At 33.9% G+C, this 18,356-nt stretch overlaps 1 long non-coding RNA gene and 1 pseudogene across 1 annotated transcript; both read left to right on the plus strand.

Annotated features, from left to right (window-relative positions):
• Positions 1–2,447: 2,447 nt before the first annotated feature.
• Positions 2,448–3,316, plus strand: LOC126744761 (uncharacterized; annotated as a pseudogene).
• Positions 3,317–4,122: 806 nt separating this feature from the next.
• Positions 4,123–6,290, plus strand: LOC126744672 (uncharacterized). The gene is made up of 2 exons (XR_007663282.1): positions 4,123–4,271; positions 5,463–6,290. It is a non-coding gene; the product is annotated as an uncharacterized LOC126744672 (long non-coding RNA).
• Positions 6,291–18,356: the final 12,066 nt, after the last annotated feature.

Below are 18,356 nucleotides of genomic sequence, written 5' to 3' on the forward strand. Positions count from 1 at the left end.
CAAGGAAATTTAAGCCCCTGACAGACGCAGATACACTAAATTAGAATGGTTTGTTGGTAAATGTTACCACTTGCTTGTTTTTGTCTTTAATTTTGAAATATGCTTAGAGAAATTCCGTCTTAAAATGAATAATCGGGGAAGAGCCAAGAATACACAACATTAAATCAAGCTCAGACATAAAGCTTTTATAAGGTTCTTATCGTGAATTATATATACAAAATAGCTTGAAATACAGACATTTTTATTTTAAAACGAGAGGTGTCATAAAGTGAAACATAGAGAGTGGATCTGTAATACGTTTATTTTAAAAATCATAAAACTGCCTGATGTTCTGTCAATAACACTTTGCATTTAAATGCAACCATTTCGTTTCTAGGATTTATGAAAATGGACACATAACGGAATTGAAATATTGCCATATAACAAGCAGTTTCATAACCATCCGATGACAATATTATAGTGCTGATCCTTTTAAGTTATATTTACTCCATACTATGCATTCATTAAAATCAGAATTTTTGATAATATACAGGAGCAAGTTTTGCTTTATGTTAAAAAATTTAATTAATTTAAAAACCTTTAGTATAATTTGTGATTTTAGTGTAGAAACCAGTAAAATCTATTCAAATATTAAAGAACTGTAAAGGAAAACAAAAAGCATATTACAGTGCATTTTTAAACTGCGATTTTAAGCGGAGAACACACATACGCGATCGCGACCACGATCGCGATGGCGATAGCGATAGCGATCCGATTTAGCAAACGTAAACGAATACATCAGCACATACATGCTGCGATCTATTCGCGTTTGTGCAGCGACCGATCGCAGTGTCCAACGCGATACAAGAACATTCGCGATCAAACACAACAGGTTACGTTAAAGGAAGGCACAGACTGGCGCGATCGCGGCCGTGATCACGATCACGATCACAGCCGCGATATCGTAAGCGATCATTTTAACACAAACTAAATGCGACTACGGTGGCGACCAGTTCATCTTTTTGCCATGTAGTTATAGCTTGTTTGTTGAAAAAAAAAATGACTGATCGAGATGAGGTGCTGTTAGTTGCAGCCTTATGTGAGGATGAGTGCAGAGAAAGGTAAGTATTTTAATAATAATTGTTGGTTGTGTAGTATATTTGTGAATTATCCTTTATGTTAATTACTATACTGTATTATAATTTTAGAAAGAGAAGGATCTGGGTGCACGAAATTAATTAAACGCGTAATTTAGAAGGAGAATTTCATACATTATTTACTAAACTTAAACAAGACGAAGAAAGGTTTTTTGTATATTTTCGAATGCCAATAAAAAGTTTTGATTACATATTAAAACTGATTGAAGAAGATATAAAAAAGGCATATACTAATTTTAGAGAGCCTATAACAACCGCTGAACGTCTAGCAGTTACTTTACGGTAAGAAAACTAATTTATTGGTTTGTATTTTTTATTTATTTGCATTTCGACTTGCGTATGTTTTACTTGGATACATAAAAAAATCTGTTAAATACACAAACAACATACCATTGTCAAAAAAAGCTTATAAATTCCTTCGAGAAAAAGTTTCATACCATGTGGTTGCTTCTGAGCATGTTTGAGAATTATCTGATTCCGGTGGTGAGGTGGCAGCATATGAATTAAGTGGTGAATTCGAAAACTGATTACTTGTTTGACATGTCGAATTTTGCTGATAATTTACGCCAGAAGGTGTATGAAGTCTGGTACCTCTTACCAGTTACTGAAAAGGATGAACCAGTTGTGGTTTCCTCTATATCACGTAATTCCTCTTCCATTATTACTTGCGCAACTCGATATTTTGCAACAGCTTGACGTTTTGAAGATAGTTTTTTAATCGCTTTAGCATGTTCCAAAAATAACAAATCAAGGTCGTCATAACTCGTACCCTGTGAATTGTTATCTTTATTTTTCAAATATGACAAAACCTGAGAAACGGATGATTCAATGTTCTCTCGTAGAAATTTTCGCTTAGGTGCAGTTTTTTTCAATAGATGAGGAGTAATGGTTGAATTTTCCGTAGTATTTGCGGTGACCTAGACCGATGTACATCAGAGCTATTTTCATATGTTTCGGTTAATTCATATGTTTCAGTTTCTCTTTTACTCAAGTGATTCTCCTCCTGACTACTTTGAGTATCTTCATTAACTGTTTCCTCAACATTACTTGACGTTTGAGCAAACTGCTTAAAAGCTGACATATGAGCAGCCCAAGGCCAACTTCTATATCGATCAATATTTTTGGCTTTCTGACCTGTATGAGTCTTTTCAGATCGAAGATGCTTTGCGTAGCAGTCGCGAATATTTTTCCATCTTTTCTTTGCATCTTCACCTAAAAAATAATTATAATAAATAATAAAAAATTCACAAATGCACCTGGAAAAGGTGAAATTGCGACAACTCTGCGTAATTTCATTGATTTATATTTGCAGGTTTCTTGCGACTGGAGATTCTTTAAAAACAATCGGCCAGAGCTACAGAATGGGATTTTCAACTGTGAGTCAAATTATTAATGAAGTGTGTGATGCAATATGGAAACATCTACAGCCTATTTATATGCCCGAACCATCCACAGAGCTATGGGAAAGAACAATTTCCGGATTTGAGAATTCATGGCAGTTTCCCAACTGTATTGGGAGTATAGATGGGAAACATGTCGCAATCAAGTGCCCTCCTAATAGCGGTTCAAATTATTACTGTTATCTTAAAAAAATTTTAATTGTATTATTGGCTATTGTGGACCACGAATATAAATTTGTTTGTGTGGATATCGGCGGCTATGGTAAAAACAGTGATGGTGGCGTTTTTGAAGCATCCTCTTTTGGACAACGGATGTCCAGAGGATTATAGAACATTCCTCCCAATAGAGCCTTGCCAGGTCAAAATGAAGAAACTCCTTGTGTACTTATTGGCGATGAAGCATTTGCTTTAACATCCTTTCTAATGAGACCATTCCCTTACAGATTATCACGTCACGATATTCGAAAAGAGAAATACAATAAGCGCCTATGTCGTGCACGGAGAGTAGTCGAAAATGCTTTTGGCATTTTAGCTCAAAAATTGAGGTTATTTTACAGACCCTTAGAACTCAAAGTAGAAACATCTATAAAAGTTATCAAAGCAACGTGTGTTTTACATAACTATTTACGTACGGAAAAAAGAGATCTACTTTTTTCACATCTATTAGAAGATACAGAGCCCATAATAGGAGCGTTAGATCCTCTTCCAGCTGACGGCCGAAGAGCGACAAACTATTCGTTTCAAATACGAGAAAATTTTGTAAATTTTTTTAATACTTAATATTTTGCTGTTAAAGCTGCATACAATATAACCTGATAATAAAATATTACTTGTTTCATTTAAAGAAAAAAAAATTCAAATTAAATAATTAAAAAAAAAACATTTTTACAAACAAGCTTTTATTAAAATGCCCTAAAAAGTAAAAAATAAATTTAAAATTAAATCAAACTAGAGTCAATTTATTATGTTAAAAAATTTGTATGACATAAAAGCTTGTTGCAAGATTTTGGTAAGTATCTAAATGTCAAATATAATATGCAATTTTAATCTTGACTCAAGTAATTTTCTGATAATTTACAAAATAACAAAACGAACTTCTCGCGTCAAACTTTTATGTCATACAAATTTTGTAATATAATACCAAAAAATAATGAAAATACCGTTAAATTTTGTAATATAATATAATATATACATACCATCTATTTTCAGCAAAGCTCCTATGTCATCCCAAACCTTATTTTTGATTCTGGTATTCTTATATTCCGGATGTGATAAATCATAAAGAATTCTATGTTTTTTAATCAATTCAATTAATTGTTCTGTTGTAGTATCCATATTTATCAAAAAAAGTATGAAATGTACCCAAAATATTGTTGACGATCTGCGGCCAAACTCGACAAGTTCCGACTGATCGCTACCGCTGTCTGGAACGCTGTCAGGTCGCGTTTCTCGTGGAGTGGTATCGCGTCGATATGAATAAAGACGTTTATTTTCCACAGCTGCGATCAGCCGCCACCGCGGTCATGATCGTGATCGCGCCAATCTGTGCCTTCCTTAATTGCAGGTCGCACTGAGTTAAGGTTAGATAAATTGACTGATTTTACGGAATTATTGATTGAAAATGTAAAAACGTATCATGTTTTATTTGATTTATCCCATCCAGATTACAAAAATGTGCGTATAAAGAACAAAATATGGGACGAAATCGCAAAGAATATGGGATTAAAACACACAGGTAAGCATTTTGTTTATTATATAATTAGTTAAGTAATGAAAAGTTTAATCAAATAATATAAAGCACTAAATTAAGTAAAAAATTTCTCACGCATGTCAAAAGCCAAATTTACTGCTTTTCTTCCATTAACCGGCAAGCTGTTAAATAAAACTAGGGGTCTATCATTATTCTCTTGTAAGTATACAAACTGTTAATCAACATTTTTAACTCGTAGAAGGTTGTGCGATACGCAAGCTACTTTGACCAGTTTTTTAGCTGTATCTACTTTAACTTCTAATGGCCTAAAAAACAATCTCCATTTGTGTGCCAATATGCCAAATGCATTTCCGACAACCCGACTTGCTCTGCACAAGCGATAATTAAATGTTTCTTTATTTCGATGAAATCGGGATTGTCTTTATGGAAAGAGTCTCATTAAATAAGTACTTAATATAAAAGCTTCATCGCCTATTAAAACACACGGAATTTCATCATGATCGTCATCTGATATAGATCTATTCGGTGGTACATTAAAAGTACCATTTGCAAATTTTCTAACCATAGCCGATACTTGAAATATACCTCCGTCACTGTTTTTACCATATCCACCTACATCTATGGTTATAAATTTGTATTTAGGATCAACAATCGCCATTAGAATAATTGAAGACTTTTTCAAATAAGAAAAGTAATTTGATCCACTGTTTTGTGGACACTTAATAGTTATATGCTTCCCGTCTATACTACCCAAACAATTAAGAAATTGCCATACACTTTTATAACCCAAAACTGATTTTTCCCATATTTCTGCTATAGGCTCTGGCATATATATTGGTTGCAATCTCTTCCAAATTACTTTACAAACTTCTTCAACAATTGAAGCAACTGTTGAGAATCTCATCCGAAAACTATGACCAATTGTTTTATATGAATCGCCTGTCGCCAAAAATCTAAACTTAAAATATTTTAAAATAATAAATATAAAAAATAGCATGTTCTATTCAAAGTAATAAAGTTTCTTTTGCTAAGAAATAAATGTCGCTAGTAGAAAACAAATGTAATTCTGTTGTATTTTCCTCCTGAAAATAGACATTGAGGTCCACAAAAGTGTCACATATTACCATCAACGATTTCGCAGTAATCATAAACTATTCACCGTTTTCTGCATTTTTTTTTTCTGTAGGTATTATTAAAACATATTTTTTTATTTAGGTAACGATCTAAAAAAACGTTGGAAAAATCTAAGAGATTGTTACTCAAAATATCTCCGCACCGAATAGGCAAAAACTGGACAAGCTGCTAAATCTATCTACCGCTACAAAACCTGGCCTTGGGCGCAACAGATGGAAGTTTTCAGACCTTTTTCACAATTTGCTCAGACTGTATAATGTAACTGACGAAACAGAAACTCATGAGTTTGCAAGCGCAGAATGCGAAGAATGTAGTGATACAAACAAAGATTTACAAAGTGAAAGTATACTAGGAAGTGAAGCTAATCATCGAAAAATATCAAAAAAATTCATTTAAACGAAATCAAGAAAAAAAGAGAAAATCAATGGAAGACTCGACATCCAACCCACAAGCTTCATCTGTTAATAAAGTGATCAAATTCCTAGATGAGAGACACATTGCAAATCAGAAAACTAACATTACAGATGAAATTGATATAACATTTCAAGGGTACGCAGTAAGTGTAAAAAAGTTGTCGACGGAAGAACACATAATGGTCAAATACAAAGTTGCCAAAATAATAATGGAACAAGAATTAAGTGAAATCTGGATGCAAGGACAAAACTAACCAAGCAATAGTTCCTCTTTTAATTCCATGGAAGTATCAAACACGCCAAACTCCCCCCCACAGCGTTCATATTTGACAAACAGTTGTACTGCTCAGGAAGTCTCTGAAGAAAGTCCTACAACAACCTGGTATGAGGAATTCTGTACGAACAATATTGACTAATTAATTATTAAGTATTTTTTATTACTATGTAATCTAGCTGTTGTAAAAAACTTTAATAAAAAATAAGAATAAAATATAAATGCTCATTCAATTACCTTAATGTAACTGCTAGCCGTTCTGTTGGTCCAATAGGTTCCCTAAATGTAGTTTGATCTTTAGTAATATCTTTTCTAATAAAATCTAGTATTTCATCAAAACTATTAAAATTCATTCTAAAATATACGTAGAAGCGATTTTTATCCTTACGGAGTTCAGGATATGGGTTATGAAATTCTCCTTCTTCGTTCCGCTTTTTATTTATATCATGTACCCAAATATCCCTTCTCTTTCTTCTATAATTTAAATTATATTATTTAGTGTGTGACGTCTATTTTAAACGGTTATAAAATATTTGACTACTTCAAAAAAAAAAACAAATAAAAGATAAGACTATGTACTTACTTTCTTGTTTTATTAGTACAATTTTCTTCCTCTAATAATATAGCAAAAATGAGCGCCTCTTCCTCTAAACTACACATTTTTCACTTTTGGTATAAACTGCATCACAATCGCAATATGTCTGTTCACTTACATCAGCGATCACGATTTGCATCGCTATCGCCATCGCGATCGCCTATGGGTGTTCTCGACTTTATTGTTATTGCAATATCACTTAATATATTAATTATAGTATTCCTAATTTACAACTTTTATTAATCTCTCTTTATTAATGTGATAAAAATTACGCTGAAAGATGCAACAGTCCTACAGGGGACGTATTGTAGGTTATCAATGCAATTTGCAATGTTGCCAACATAGTGCTCGTAAAGGCCCTTCAAGTCAAATTACTGAGAGTTATAAGTTAATATTTGATTATCTCTAGTCCTTCTTTACAGTCATGTTGCAATTTCAAAACTATTGACCAACTAGACTGATGAAAAACAAGCAGTTAATTAGCTAGTTCAAGAACCATAATAGTTTAGAGGCTAAATAAAAGTACTGAAGGTAGCCAACCTTAGCATTTTTTACCAGTGCTAATATCTGCTATACTGAAATCAAGGGAGCTGAAATATCTGGGAGGACTGTGTTTATAGGATTACCTACAAGACTAACTTAATAGTAAGGTTAAGGAAATTGTGAGTTTGTATCTTTTGTATAGTGCACCTTCCCCGTGGAAGAATAAGAAAAATAAAAATGTTGTCCGAAAATTATTAAATATGATGCTAATCATGATCAACATTAACCAACCACTTGTAAATATGCATTTAAAAGCAAACTCTTGAAAATAATCTATTATTTATTTAGGTTTTTTTTAGTTCCATCTTGAACTTCCTTGTCAAGTTTGTTTTTAATACATTAATCTGCTCTCTTATTCTAGACTAAAGGTATTAATAACATTACAAAATATAGGTTATAATGTTTAGTAATTATCTACTTATACAAGCATTAATTTATGTAGCTATGCAGGGTGCATTTACATTATCGGTTGACCTTATAATCGCATGAGAATACGTTTCCAATGAGTCTATTATATAATAGGTAATTTATTATGGATAGATAATTAATTATTTGTAATAAATTAATATTATATTGTATTTTATTAAACTATAGTAAATCAGTGTTACCTCCGGCTTGCACCCTTAATAACATACTCGGCTATTATCTGCAACCTTTTACATTTATGTAACTTTGAGACTCATTTGAGCCCTCTTTTAGGCAACTATTTAGTTATAGAAAAATTAAAAATAGTTTAACACAGCTGGTTTTAATAATCTGAAGTTTTAAAGAATTGAATTATAATTTTAATAGTATGTTTAACATTAACTTTCTTCAATATTTTTTTTCGTTCAACAGTTATCTGTTAAGTTAATTATATGTGTCACATACAAATGTCTGTCATTTCTCATTTTCTTTTAATCTGCTGTTTTAAAATGGTGATTTCAAACAACAGAATTTAATAATCTTTTCGCTCTTAATTTGTTGTTTGGAATAGCAATGAGTTTTCCAGAAACTTGATTTATTAAAGACCATGAAATATAATATCACTTACTCGCTGATCTATAATTACAGTCCAGCTCCAGTATAATTTGTTTTCAAATATCAGCTTTACGGTATATCTGTATTATTATGCCTTGTCTGCTGGCAAAAAGTTTTGTTGCTAGCTTCTGGTAGCGCATTCTCGCAACTAGATGATGTCTCTCTTTATATTCTGTTTACGCAAATGATTGAGAAGCTTCAGTAACATGCTAAATTGACTCCGATGTTTGCTCGATATATGAGTTCTGCATTGCAGGATGAACTTAGTTTACACAACGTAGGAAGATAAGTTATTGGCCGATATTTTATTGGATCTTCAGTGTTAAAGCTATTCTTTCACAACAGATACAAAATATCTTTCTCAAGTAACTCCATTATTTTTAATATTATTGTGACTGTTGATCACAAGTGTTTTTAAATGTAAAAAACTAAACGTGTGAAATGTTTGCAAACTACTCAGAAGTCCTCTTTTTGTCATTTAAGAGTATCGATTTTACATGTGTCATAAACCAATTTACTTATTCGAAGCTTTATTTGTGTGCTTTTTTTGGACAATGTATCTCAAAAAAATGAGGTGTCAAAAATGATTGGTAAACTTTCAACTTTTCGGATATAGCTCTGTCCATTACTGCGCCAAAGTAAACAAAATAACAATCTAATAAAGAAAAAGAAAAAAATTGTTTAGGTAATTGAATAAAATCCGACCCTAGCAGTAGACCCGTAGTTTCCATAAGCAATGCATTACTGCCAGACCCTATTTTCCAAAAGAAAACAGTTTCTTATCATCCCCAAATTAGAGGACTCCCATAAACTCCCAACAGTACGCCGATAACGCCGAAACGAATAATCGACCCGTAACATTTTCGCAAAGGGAAAATTGATATTGTATCATTTTTCCAGTAACCTTTCCCTCTCGTATTGGGCGAATTCCCGTAGGGCTTAATAATATATTACCGAGCATTCTTTACTCAGTGAAACTTGTTTTATCGCACTCTGCAAGTTGCCTTTTTTAATTTATCCGGGCAGCTCCCGTGACCAGTCAGCATAAAAATTAAATTTGAAAATATCAAAAGGGGCTGAGGCTCGCTTTACTGACTGCCCGATATCCAATCTAGTTTACGAAATAATAAACCTCCGCTGTGGGGCATCGGTCCGTGTGATTGGTATTATTCGGGCCCCTCTGCGAAGCGATCTGGATAGTAGACTCCAGGAAAAAAATGCCAGGAAATTGTGATTCTTATTTGGGGGCATGTCAGCAAGAGGGATCACGGCTTTGTAAGGATGACATATTTGAAAATATGGGTTTTAAATAAGGCGGCGTACGTGAAAATGATGTTTAAATCCTTAAAGCTTTACGAAATGAGAGTGCTCGTTGAGCTGTAATTTAATTGTTGTTTCTTATGGGCAACAGATGGTTAGATTTTCAGAAAGTGATTTCTGAGTATGGGAATAAAATTGATTGATGTACATTTTTAAAAGTCATACTAGATATTATACAGTAAGTCGTTAAATAAGAAATGACTGACAAAATAAATGTGTTTAATATATTAAAGATACATTTTAAAGAAGTACGCATCTTCAATCGCAAATCCAAAAAAATCGATTTTACGTTTAATTCATGGTTTCTCCTTCTTCTTCTTCTTTACTTCTTCTTCTTCTTCTTCTTCTTCTTCTTCTCCTTCTTCTTCTTGTTATTTGTCTTCTTAGAATGCCGTCTCGCTACGAAGATTGTTGATCCAATCAAGCTTTAATAGGGCGTAAAAACGCACTCTATAGACATTTGTCCGAATCATTAAGGCAAATCCCTCAACCATGAGTTCTACCCTCGATGAGAAATCAGACGAACTAGTATCGCTTTCGCCTCATAACGTGCCCAATATATTCTTTGTAAGCAGTACTTTATTTTACCTATTTTCCTTAGCACTTTCTCGTTGAATATCCTGTCTACCCAGTATACGTCAAAACAGGGTGTCCCATTTTGGGTACTTTTGCAGGGTATCTCCCTTATTTTTAACGTAAACGGGATGCGGGTTTCGTAACAGTTTACTACTTATCCGTAAAACTAGAAAAAAAAGAAGAAAAGTTAAAGTTAAAGAAGCTGTTAACCAAATGTTTATAGCTCACTTAGTTATTGTTGCATTTTGGGACCTTCCTCATATCTCCGTTATCCTTTAACTTATCGAAAAGGTAAAATACTATTCTTATAGATTTTTTTCCGTAGAATACAGTGATGTAGATAATTTTTTTCAAATATTTGCTATTTTTTAATTATAAACCAAACTTATGTTTTTTAAGTAAAACACCCTAAAGATGTCACTTCCAGATGGCGGCTTTACTACCAATGAGCAGGAGTCACTGGAGGTCATGCTGCGCACTCACTTCCCAGACTCCAACTTATCTCGCGATCCTCCTAGCTGTTCTTGGGCTCCGATTCGCTTAGAGTTCGAGACTGCTAGAAGAATAATTACCTACGAGAGGGTGAAATGGGCAATCAAGACATTCTCCCCCTTCAAATCTCCGGGCATGGATGGATTATATCCATGCCTTTTGCAAAACGGGTTAAAAGTACTAACCCCACACATAGTCAGACTATTCAGGACGTCCCTTGCTCAGGGCTACGTCCCAAAGTTATTACGTCAAGTGAAAGTCGTCTTCATTCCGAAACACGGAAAAAGCGATTTTACAGGTCCCAAATCGTACCGACCTATCAGCCTTACCTTATGCTGAGGGCGATGGAGAGGCTGATTAATCGGTACCTTAAGGAAAGCATCCTGGTCAAAAAACCACTGCATGTGCACCAATACGCCTATCAGGCGCGCAAATCCACGGACCTGGCCCTACACTACCTTGTGAGGAAGGTGGAGGGTGCTCTGGGTCATGCTCTCGAAACGTCATGTATCTGTCCAGCTCAACAACGAGATTATCGAAACATTGGCGGCTAGGGGCTGCCCGCAGGGAGAAGTATTGTCCCCTATCTTGTGGTGCCTTGTGGTCGACAGCCTAAAAAATCTTTTAAATAATGTTGGCCTATACACACAGGCCTACGCTGATGATCTGGTAATCCTTTGCCCAGGGAGAGACGCCGTCTCAATTCGGGGCCCTATGATGAGAGCCCTGCGTATGGTGGACATATGGTGCCTCTCGGGGGGTCTCAGGATTAACCCAAAAAAGCAGAGCTCCTACTATTCACGAGTGACGCATATTGCAGGCAGAGAGGAGTGGCAGCATTCCAACAGACCTGCATTGCTAAATAGGGGGACCATCTGGTACACAGATGGCTCCAGAATGAATAACAGAGCTGGATCAGGGCTTTGTGGTGGGATCCCACATACCAGTAGGGCATACTCGCTGGGGAAGCACGCCACTGTCTTTCAGGCCAAAGTATTCGCTGTATTAAAATGCGGACAGAAAATCCTAAGCTGCGGACAACGCAATACAGTCGTATCAATATGCTCGGACAGCAGAGTTGCCATTAAAGCTATAACGGCCGCAAAGGTAAGCTCCAAGCTTGTACTAGAGTGCATAAAAGTCCTGAAAAAACTGGTACTGGTTGGCTGCAGGGTCCAGCTCGTCTGGATACCTGGCCACGCAGGCCATGCAGGCAATGAGGAGGCGGACTCTCTTGCCAGACTGGGATCCGCGAATGTGCCGATGGGGCCAGAACCCATAGTTGGTATCGCCAAATGCGTTGCGGTAGCATCAATAAAGGGTCTGCTGGACAAGTGGACCCACCTAAGATGGACTGTGTCCCCTGGTATGAGACAGGCCAAGGCGCATATAAGTGGGCCCTCTGCCCGTCTCACCAAAAATCTACTATGCCTAAAAAGACGTGAAATTTAGCTAGTGACAGGTATTTTAACCGGTCACTGGCACTTAAGAAGCTATCTCCATACTATCGGTATTGCGGACAACCCGGAATGCCGATGGTGCTGTGAGGAGGATGAAACCGTTGACCATATAGTCGGGGAGTGCCCAGAACTCACGCGCGCCAGGTTCAAATACTTGGGTAACATTTTCAGTGTACCGAGTGACTTTAAGTCCTTCAGACCAGAGAGCCTTATTGGTTTCTCTAAGGCCGTTGGGCTCTGGTGAACCCCGGTGGGGCATGACGGGTCTATCAGGAGACCTATATGCACAACTGCCTTGGCAGCCCACTGTTTTAACAATTCAATTCAATTCACCCTAAAGATTTCTAGATTAAAAAAAATTGTTTTTTTTTACTATCTTAGAAATATATAATAGTATGCACTTTTTCTCATAAATATGCAAAAGAATGACAAATTTTCATATTTAAATGCATAATCATGTAGGCCATGAATAACACTTACTAACGAAGAATTGGATTCCTCACAAATAACTTTTGTAAAAGTATTTAAGAGTTTTTTATAACAATAGGTTTCGCACAACAGTTTTATAGCATAAAGTGACAATACACCTAACAAACACAAAAAACAACTTCATTAAAGAAAAAAAGAAAAAACAAAATTTTAAAGGTAATGTTCGAAATGACGGCCATTTTCTCTAACGAAAAATTGGCACATCCTCGTAATTCTTTCAATAGCAATAAAAGGAATTATTTTCTTCGCAGATTTTGACTAAATAAATTGCTTCTCGAAGTTCTGCTATGCCAGTGTATCATGTTTTATGTAAAGTCCTATAAAAAAATCGAAGATTAAGTGATCTAGATTTAGGTTCGGTGGTACTTATCCATCTTTCAGGAAGGTTATTATCAAAAAATGCCCTTAAAAGTCTAGAGTTATTAATTGATTCACCATCTTGCTAGAGGTAAACAGCATTTTATTGAGCTAATAGAATATTTTTGATTAGTTCGGGGAATAACCTTCTCAGGGATCTCTAGTCTAGGATCTAAATGTTGTAAGAATTCCTTCAACATCAGATTAATTATTTGACTGCCAAACTAATGCATGACATTCCAATTTCGAAGCATGTTGTGTGTTCTCAAACATTAACTGCTGATTTTCTGTATGCCAGTTTCTGGTATTGTAATATTTCAGAATGCCCACACTTGAAAAAGTATTCGTCTAACAAGATAGTAAGTCTTTCAAATAAATCAATAGCATTGGCAATCAATAGCGTTGCACTATATGAAATTTGTATGGATGGTACTTTTATTTCTTTAAGATCCACTGTGCGTCAATTTTTGGCACACCTACTTTCTATATAATGATGCTTGCTTCTATATATCCCAAAGCACCTATCTCTTTTCTTTTCCTGTTCTTTTTGTTGTATGTTTAAGGACGCGGGTGAGCAAAGGATCTATGCACAATTGAATTTGCTTTTTTGCACAATTAATTGCCTACCATACATTTCGTATTTTTCATACACTGTCATTATTGAGAGAACTTGGTAAATATGAATTAAATAAAAATAACAAAGGTACGAAAATAAACTGGTTCTGGAAAATAGACTAACAGTTGATTAAAAAACCGATAAAATATACCAATATTTGACATTTATTTTTGTTTCTCATTATAAACAATACAAAATATGGTGTCTTGCTTTGTTCTTTAAATTTGTTTTTATGCACTCTATTCTAATTTCTGCAGTTACATGCCATGAATTAGAATTAGAGTCCCTTTAAGGTCCATCTTAGGGCCCAACTTGTTGTTGTAAATATGTTCAGTATTTAAAACATTATCTAGAATATTTAGACCAACTTTGGGAAGATACAAGGAGTCTTTTTTGCCTAAGGAAGACGCCCTTTACGATAGCCCGTCTCAGTCGAGCAAAAAACGTCACATGGAACACTTCGATGAATCTTAGAGTAACTGAGGGCTCACCCAGAGAAAACACCACAGATGTAAATATTTATTTACATCTCTGGTCCATTTTTTCCATTATTTCTTTTAGTCCATTTATTTACATCTAACGTCCATAAGAACTTCATGAAGGCAGCACCCACATACCTTTTCCTAGCACGCATTCTTGACTACGACCTATATCGACGACCAAGATTTTTATTTAAACTCCCCTAACTGGATGAAATCTCTCTTAATAAAAGAATGTGTATAAGATCAGCATATTAATGGTTTTATATAAATTGCTGATAATAGGGAGTTATATATTAAGAGCATTCAAGAATATTCAGTGTGGATGTTTGTCTTCGTTAAGAATCCAGCAGTCGAGAAATAAAATGTGCTATATAACGTAAGACAAAATTTTATGTCCAAAAATACTAAAAATCAAAACAAAATATAAATTCCCTAGAAAGTAAAATTCTTAAAAACAGGTTATCACAAAAAAACAAAACAGGCTTAAAAATAAGTAAAATTTCTGTCAAAAACTAACTAAAGTAAAGCTATTACAAAACATGAAAATGATGCAACGATACAATTCAAAAGGCATCGTTAAAAAATTCATTAAAGCTATAATATACAGGGTGTCCGGAAAGTCCACGATAATAATGAAAAGGTTGATCGAGCAACTCATAAGCACCCAAAAAAACATAAAATGATCACAGTAAAAAATCGATGGTTTTCTAGACATTGGCAATTTAGTGGAAGTCACCAAAATCCTAGTCTTGGATCAAATTTTCAATTGTCATGCCTTAAAGATATTTTAAAAATTTTTTTTTAGTTTTGCAACCCTGAATAGCTATTTTAGTGATCAAAGATAAACATTAAACTAACCGGCCAAAACATTTAATAGGATACCTATTCTAAAATGAAGTATTACTTATTTTTATTTTTTATACTTCAACTTATATTAACCAAAAAGTTGTACGGTAACTTGGCTAATACCTTATAAAGTTTGCTCATTTAAGCTACTTTTAAAGTTATCCAATATGTTTTAAAAAACGGTTTACTGTTATTGTGAAAGATAAATCTAATCTATCTTATGAAAAAAAATTAAATAAATTTATAATTATATTATGTTTAAATAATATTCTTATTTAAAAATTTAAATAATCAAATAATATGTTCAAACTATTAACCACCAACACGAATGTAAGCGTGGCATATTTTAATAAATGACCTTTTGATCAATCTTGCATTCCTGGCAGCGTTCAGATCTTGGGCTGCGTCATTTATTCGCTGCTGTAATTCAGCAATATCATTTATTGGTCTTGCATAAACCTTTTCTTTTATGCAACCCCAATAAAAAAAGTCGAGAGGGTTTAGGTCTGGAGATTTGGGAGGCCATAAGATTCGACCAAGTCGGCCGATCCATCTGTTCGACGAGTTTCATGGGCATAATGTGCCGGGCAACCATAATTTTGTAACCACATTATTCGGTGACTGGCCAATAGAACATTTTCTAAAAGAATAAAATTTTCTGGTAATTCGAATGGGCTAGTTAAACGTCCGTTCAAGATACTGGTCCACAAGTTCACTTAAAATCGATACTGCTTCCTTTTTTCTCGAATAGAGTGGGGGTTTTCCAGCGCAAAAGTGTGCAAATTAAAAAATGCGGATCCTCTTGATTTTTTTGCAACATTCTGCGGCAAAATTGTAGGCGTGGTTTGTAGTCTCGTAGGTGTTCGTAGACAGTAGGCTTTGCACCCGTTAAACATTATATGAGTGATATTGAAATCGCTTCTTTCGATTGCTCGTGCTCGATTATTTTTAATTTCTTCTGAGACTTTCTCAACATAATCAATACGAGGTCTTCCCTCTCGAACAGGAGCCTAAGGCATCCTGCCTTTGGAATATGATCGGTGAACATTAATAAATACACGATAGTCAAGGTATCGGCCAAATTTGGATATCTTTCTTGATAAAGATTAGATGCTGCTAAAGTATTTCATCTGCATTCACCATAAATAAAATGCATGTTTGCACACTCTTGGCAAACAGCTCAAAAAATACAGTCCACAGGAAAATGAACTCTAAAACAAAATACAAGCAAAAGAGGAGTTAGTTCACGGAATACTGTAAACAAACTAAATTCCAAAAATGTTTGTTGTTTATTGCTGCGGTGATAAGAATTAACTTTGTTCCTAATTTTTTAATTTTTAGGATATTATTACAATAACAGTAAACCGTTTTTTTTAACATATTTGGTAATTTTTAAAGCAGATTAAATGAGCCAACTTTATAATGTATTAGCCAGGTTGCCGTACAATTTTTTGGTCCGGTATGAGGGGTCAAAGTTGAGGTATTAAAAATAAAAATAAGTAATACCTGATTTAAAAATAATTTTGAATAATTTTCAAGTGCCAATATCTCGAAAACCATCGATTTTTTTCTAAGGTCTATTTATGTTCTTCTGGGTGCTTATGAGTTGCTCCATCAGCCCCTTCAGTATTATCGTTGACTTTCCAGACATCCTATATATTAGTTAGTAAAAGTGATTTTAACTTGCTTTTAAAATTTTTAATATCTAATGTTCGTCTAATACGTAGAGAACGCGATTGTACATTTTTTCACTAAGGTATATGAGCGACACTGTGACACGACATTTATGAATAAGAGTCGCTGTTTCTAAGATAAAAAAGAAAATAGAGTAAGAATTTCTTTAAATATGAAGAGGGATTTACAAGAATCTCTTTACTTAGCAAATAAAAACAAAGAATTAATATATTATAGTCAAAAAAATTAGCGACCTCTTTAATATCTGGCTAATATCTCACACTTTTAGAAAACCAGAATTTCTTAAAAAAGATAATGATCAATAAATCAATGAAAATAATAACTTAATAATTCGCTTTAACAATATTTAAAAGTCTTTTTACTACTCGACAAATTTTCTGATAAGTTTCATTATATCGTGGAAGCTTTTAATTCTTTATGAGAAACAATCGCATAAAGAGCAAGCAGTAGTCAAGTTGGAACTGCATATTTGCCTTTTCTTGAAATAATTAATCATCTAAAATCAGGGCTAATTGATTTGCATTAGTTAAAACTTGTATTTGTTTCCATTCATAATTCCTGTTTTACATTTCTTAAATAAAATTAGAGCCAAATAATTTCACACGGTATATTTATTGACCATGAGCAAAACGGATCATGATATTGATCTCAATAGTGCAATTAGCCAGTACGATTAATATGTAAAGCTCCTATTTACTTTTCTTAAGAAAATGCTAAGCATACTCTTCTACAACACATATTTGATATTCATCTTAAAGCAATAACAATCTTCTAAATTTTTTCCGCGATAGATAGAAATGCTTTGCAGAAAATATCAGGATAAGTGCGGACCAATGCATTCTCACTTTGTTTTATATATCCAGCAAAATAGTCTACGGTAGAATGTTGATCCACGTACTATATAATTTGGAGAAAACTTTGTATTTATACACATCTGCATGTTGCAAGAGCCGCTAGAAACCTTTTGAAGCAGCAGACTATTCAGGTATTGCCATCTCCTGCATGATCCCCTAACCTAAATCCTACAGAGCATTTTTGAGATATGTTTGAAAGGCGTGTTTTAAATTAGGAAATAATATTCCGGAAAAGAAAGGAATAACTGAACTCTATGCAAGAGTTCTAGCTATAAATTGGGGAAAACCACATTGCAAATTTAATTAGGAACATACCAAACACATATCAAGCTGTTATTAACAACATGTTTGCCAAGTATAGTTTAAGCTCTCCATAGTTTCATATAATTTCAAAAAATCACTGTTTATTAGTTTTGTTGCCATTTTTGCAATAGTACTTTACCTCGCGCACTATTATTAATCTTTTTCACTGATCTTTCAAAATTTTCTTTAGAAATTGTTTTTGTTCGAATTAAGTTATTTTTTGCATCCTTTTATGATGTCTGCACTCTAAATTCAAATTCTTTAGGGTAGTTATCAAAATGTTATATTGGTTCTAATAGATTGTCAAAGTCCCCTAGACTATTTTGTTGTATGTAGTTAAAAACAGCAGCTTAAAAATGAATTATTTAAAAAATTGTAACTAAATTAATTTTACAATTTCATGAAATGTTTTCTAAACCTCGACACTTGTTTTGCTAACTATATTAGCATCTTCAGAAACGGTTACACACATATTTCTATTATCTAATTAGGAATTCCTAGTTTCTTTAGAAATAAAATTCTTGTTAACTGAGTTGATATTTAAAAAATAGAGGTTATTTTCTTCTTGTTTTACTATTGCAAATCTTCCAATTTTAAAGAATAATTGTGATGTTCAATTTTCTCCTGAGTTTTCAGTGGG

The sequence above is a fragment of the Anthonomus grandis genome, chromosome 14 (genome assembly GCF_022605725.1).
Source record: "Anthonomus grandis grandis chromosome 14, icAntGran1.3, whole genome shotgun sequence".
NCBI lineage: Eukaryota > Metazoa > Arthropoda > Insecta > Coleoptera > Curculionidae > Anthonomus > Anthonomus grandis.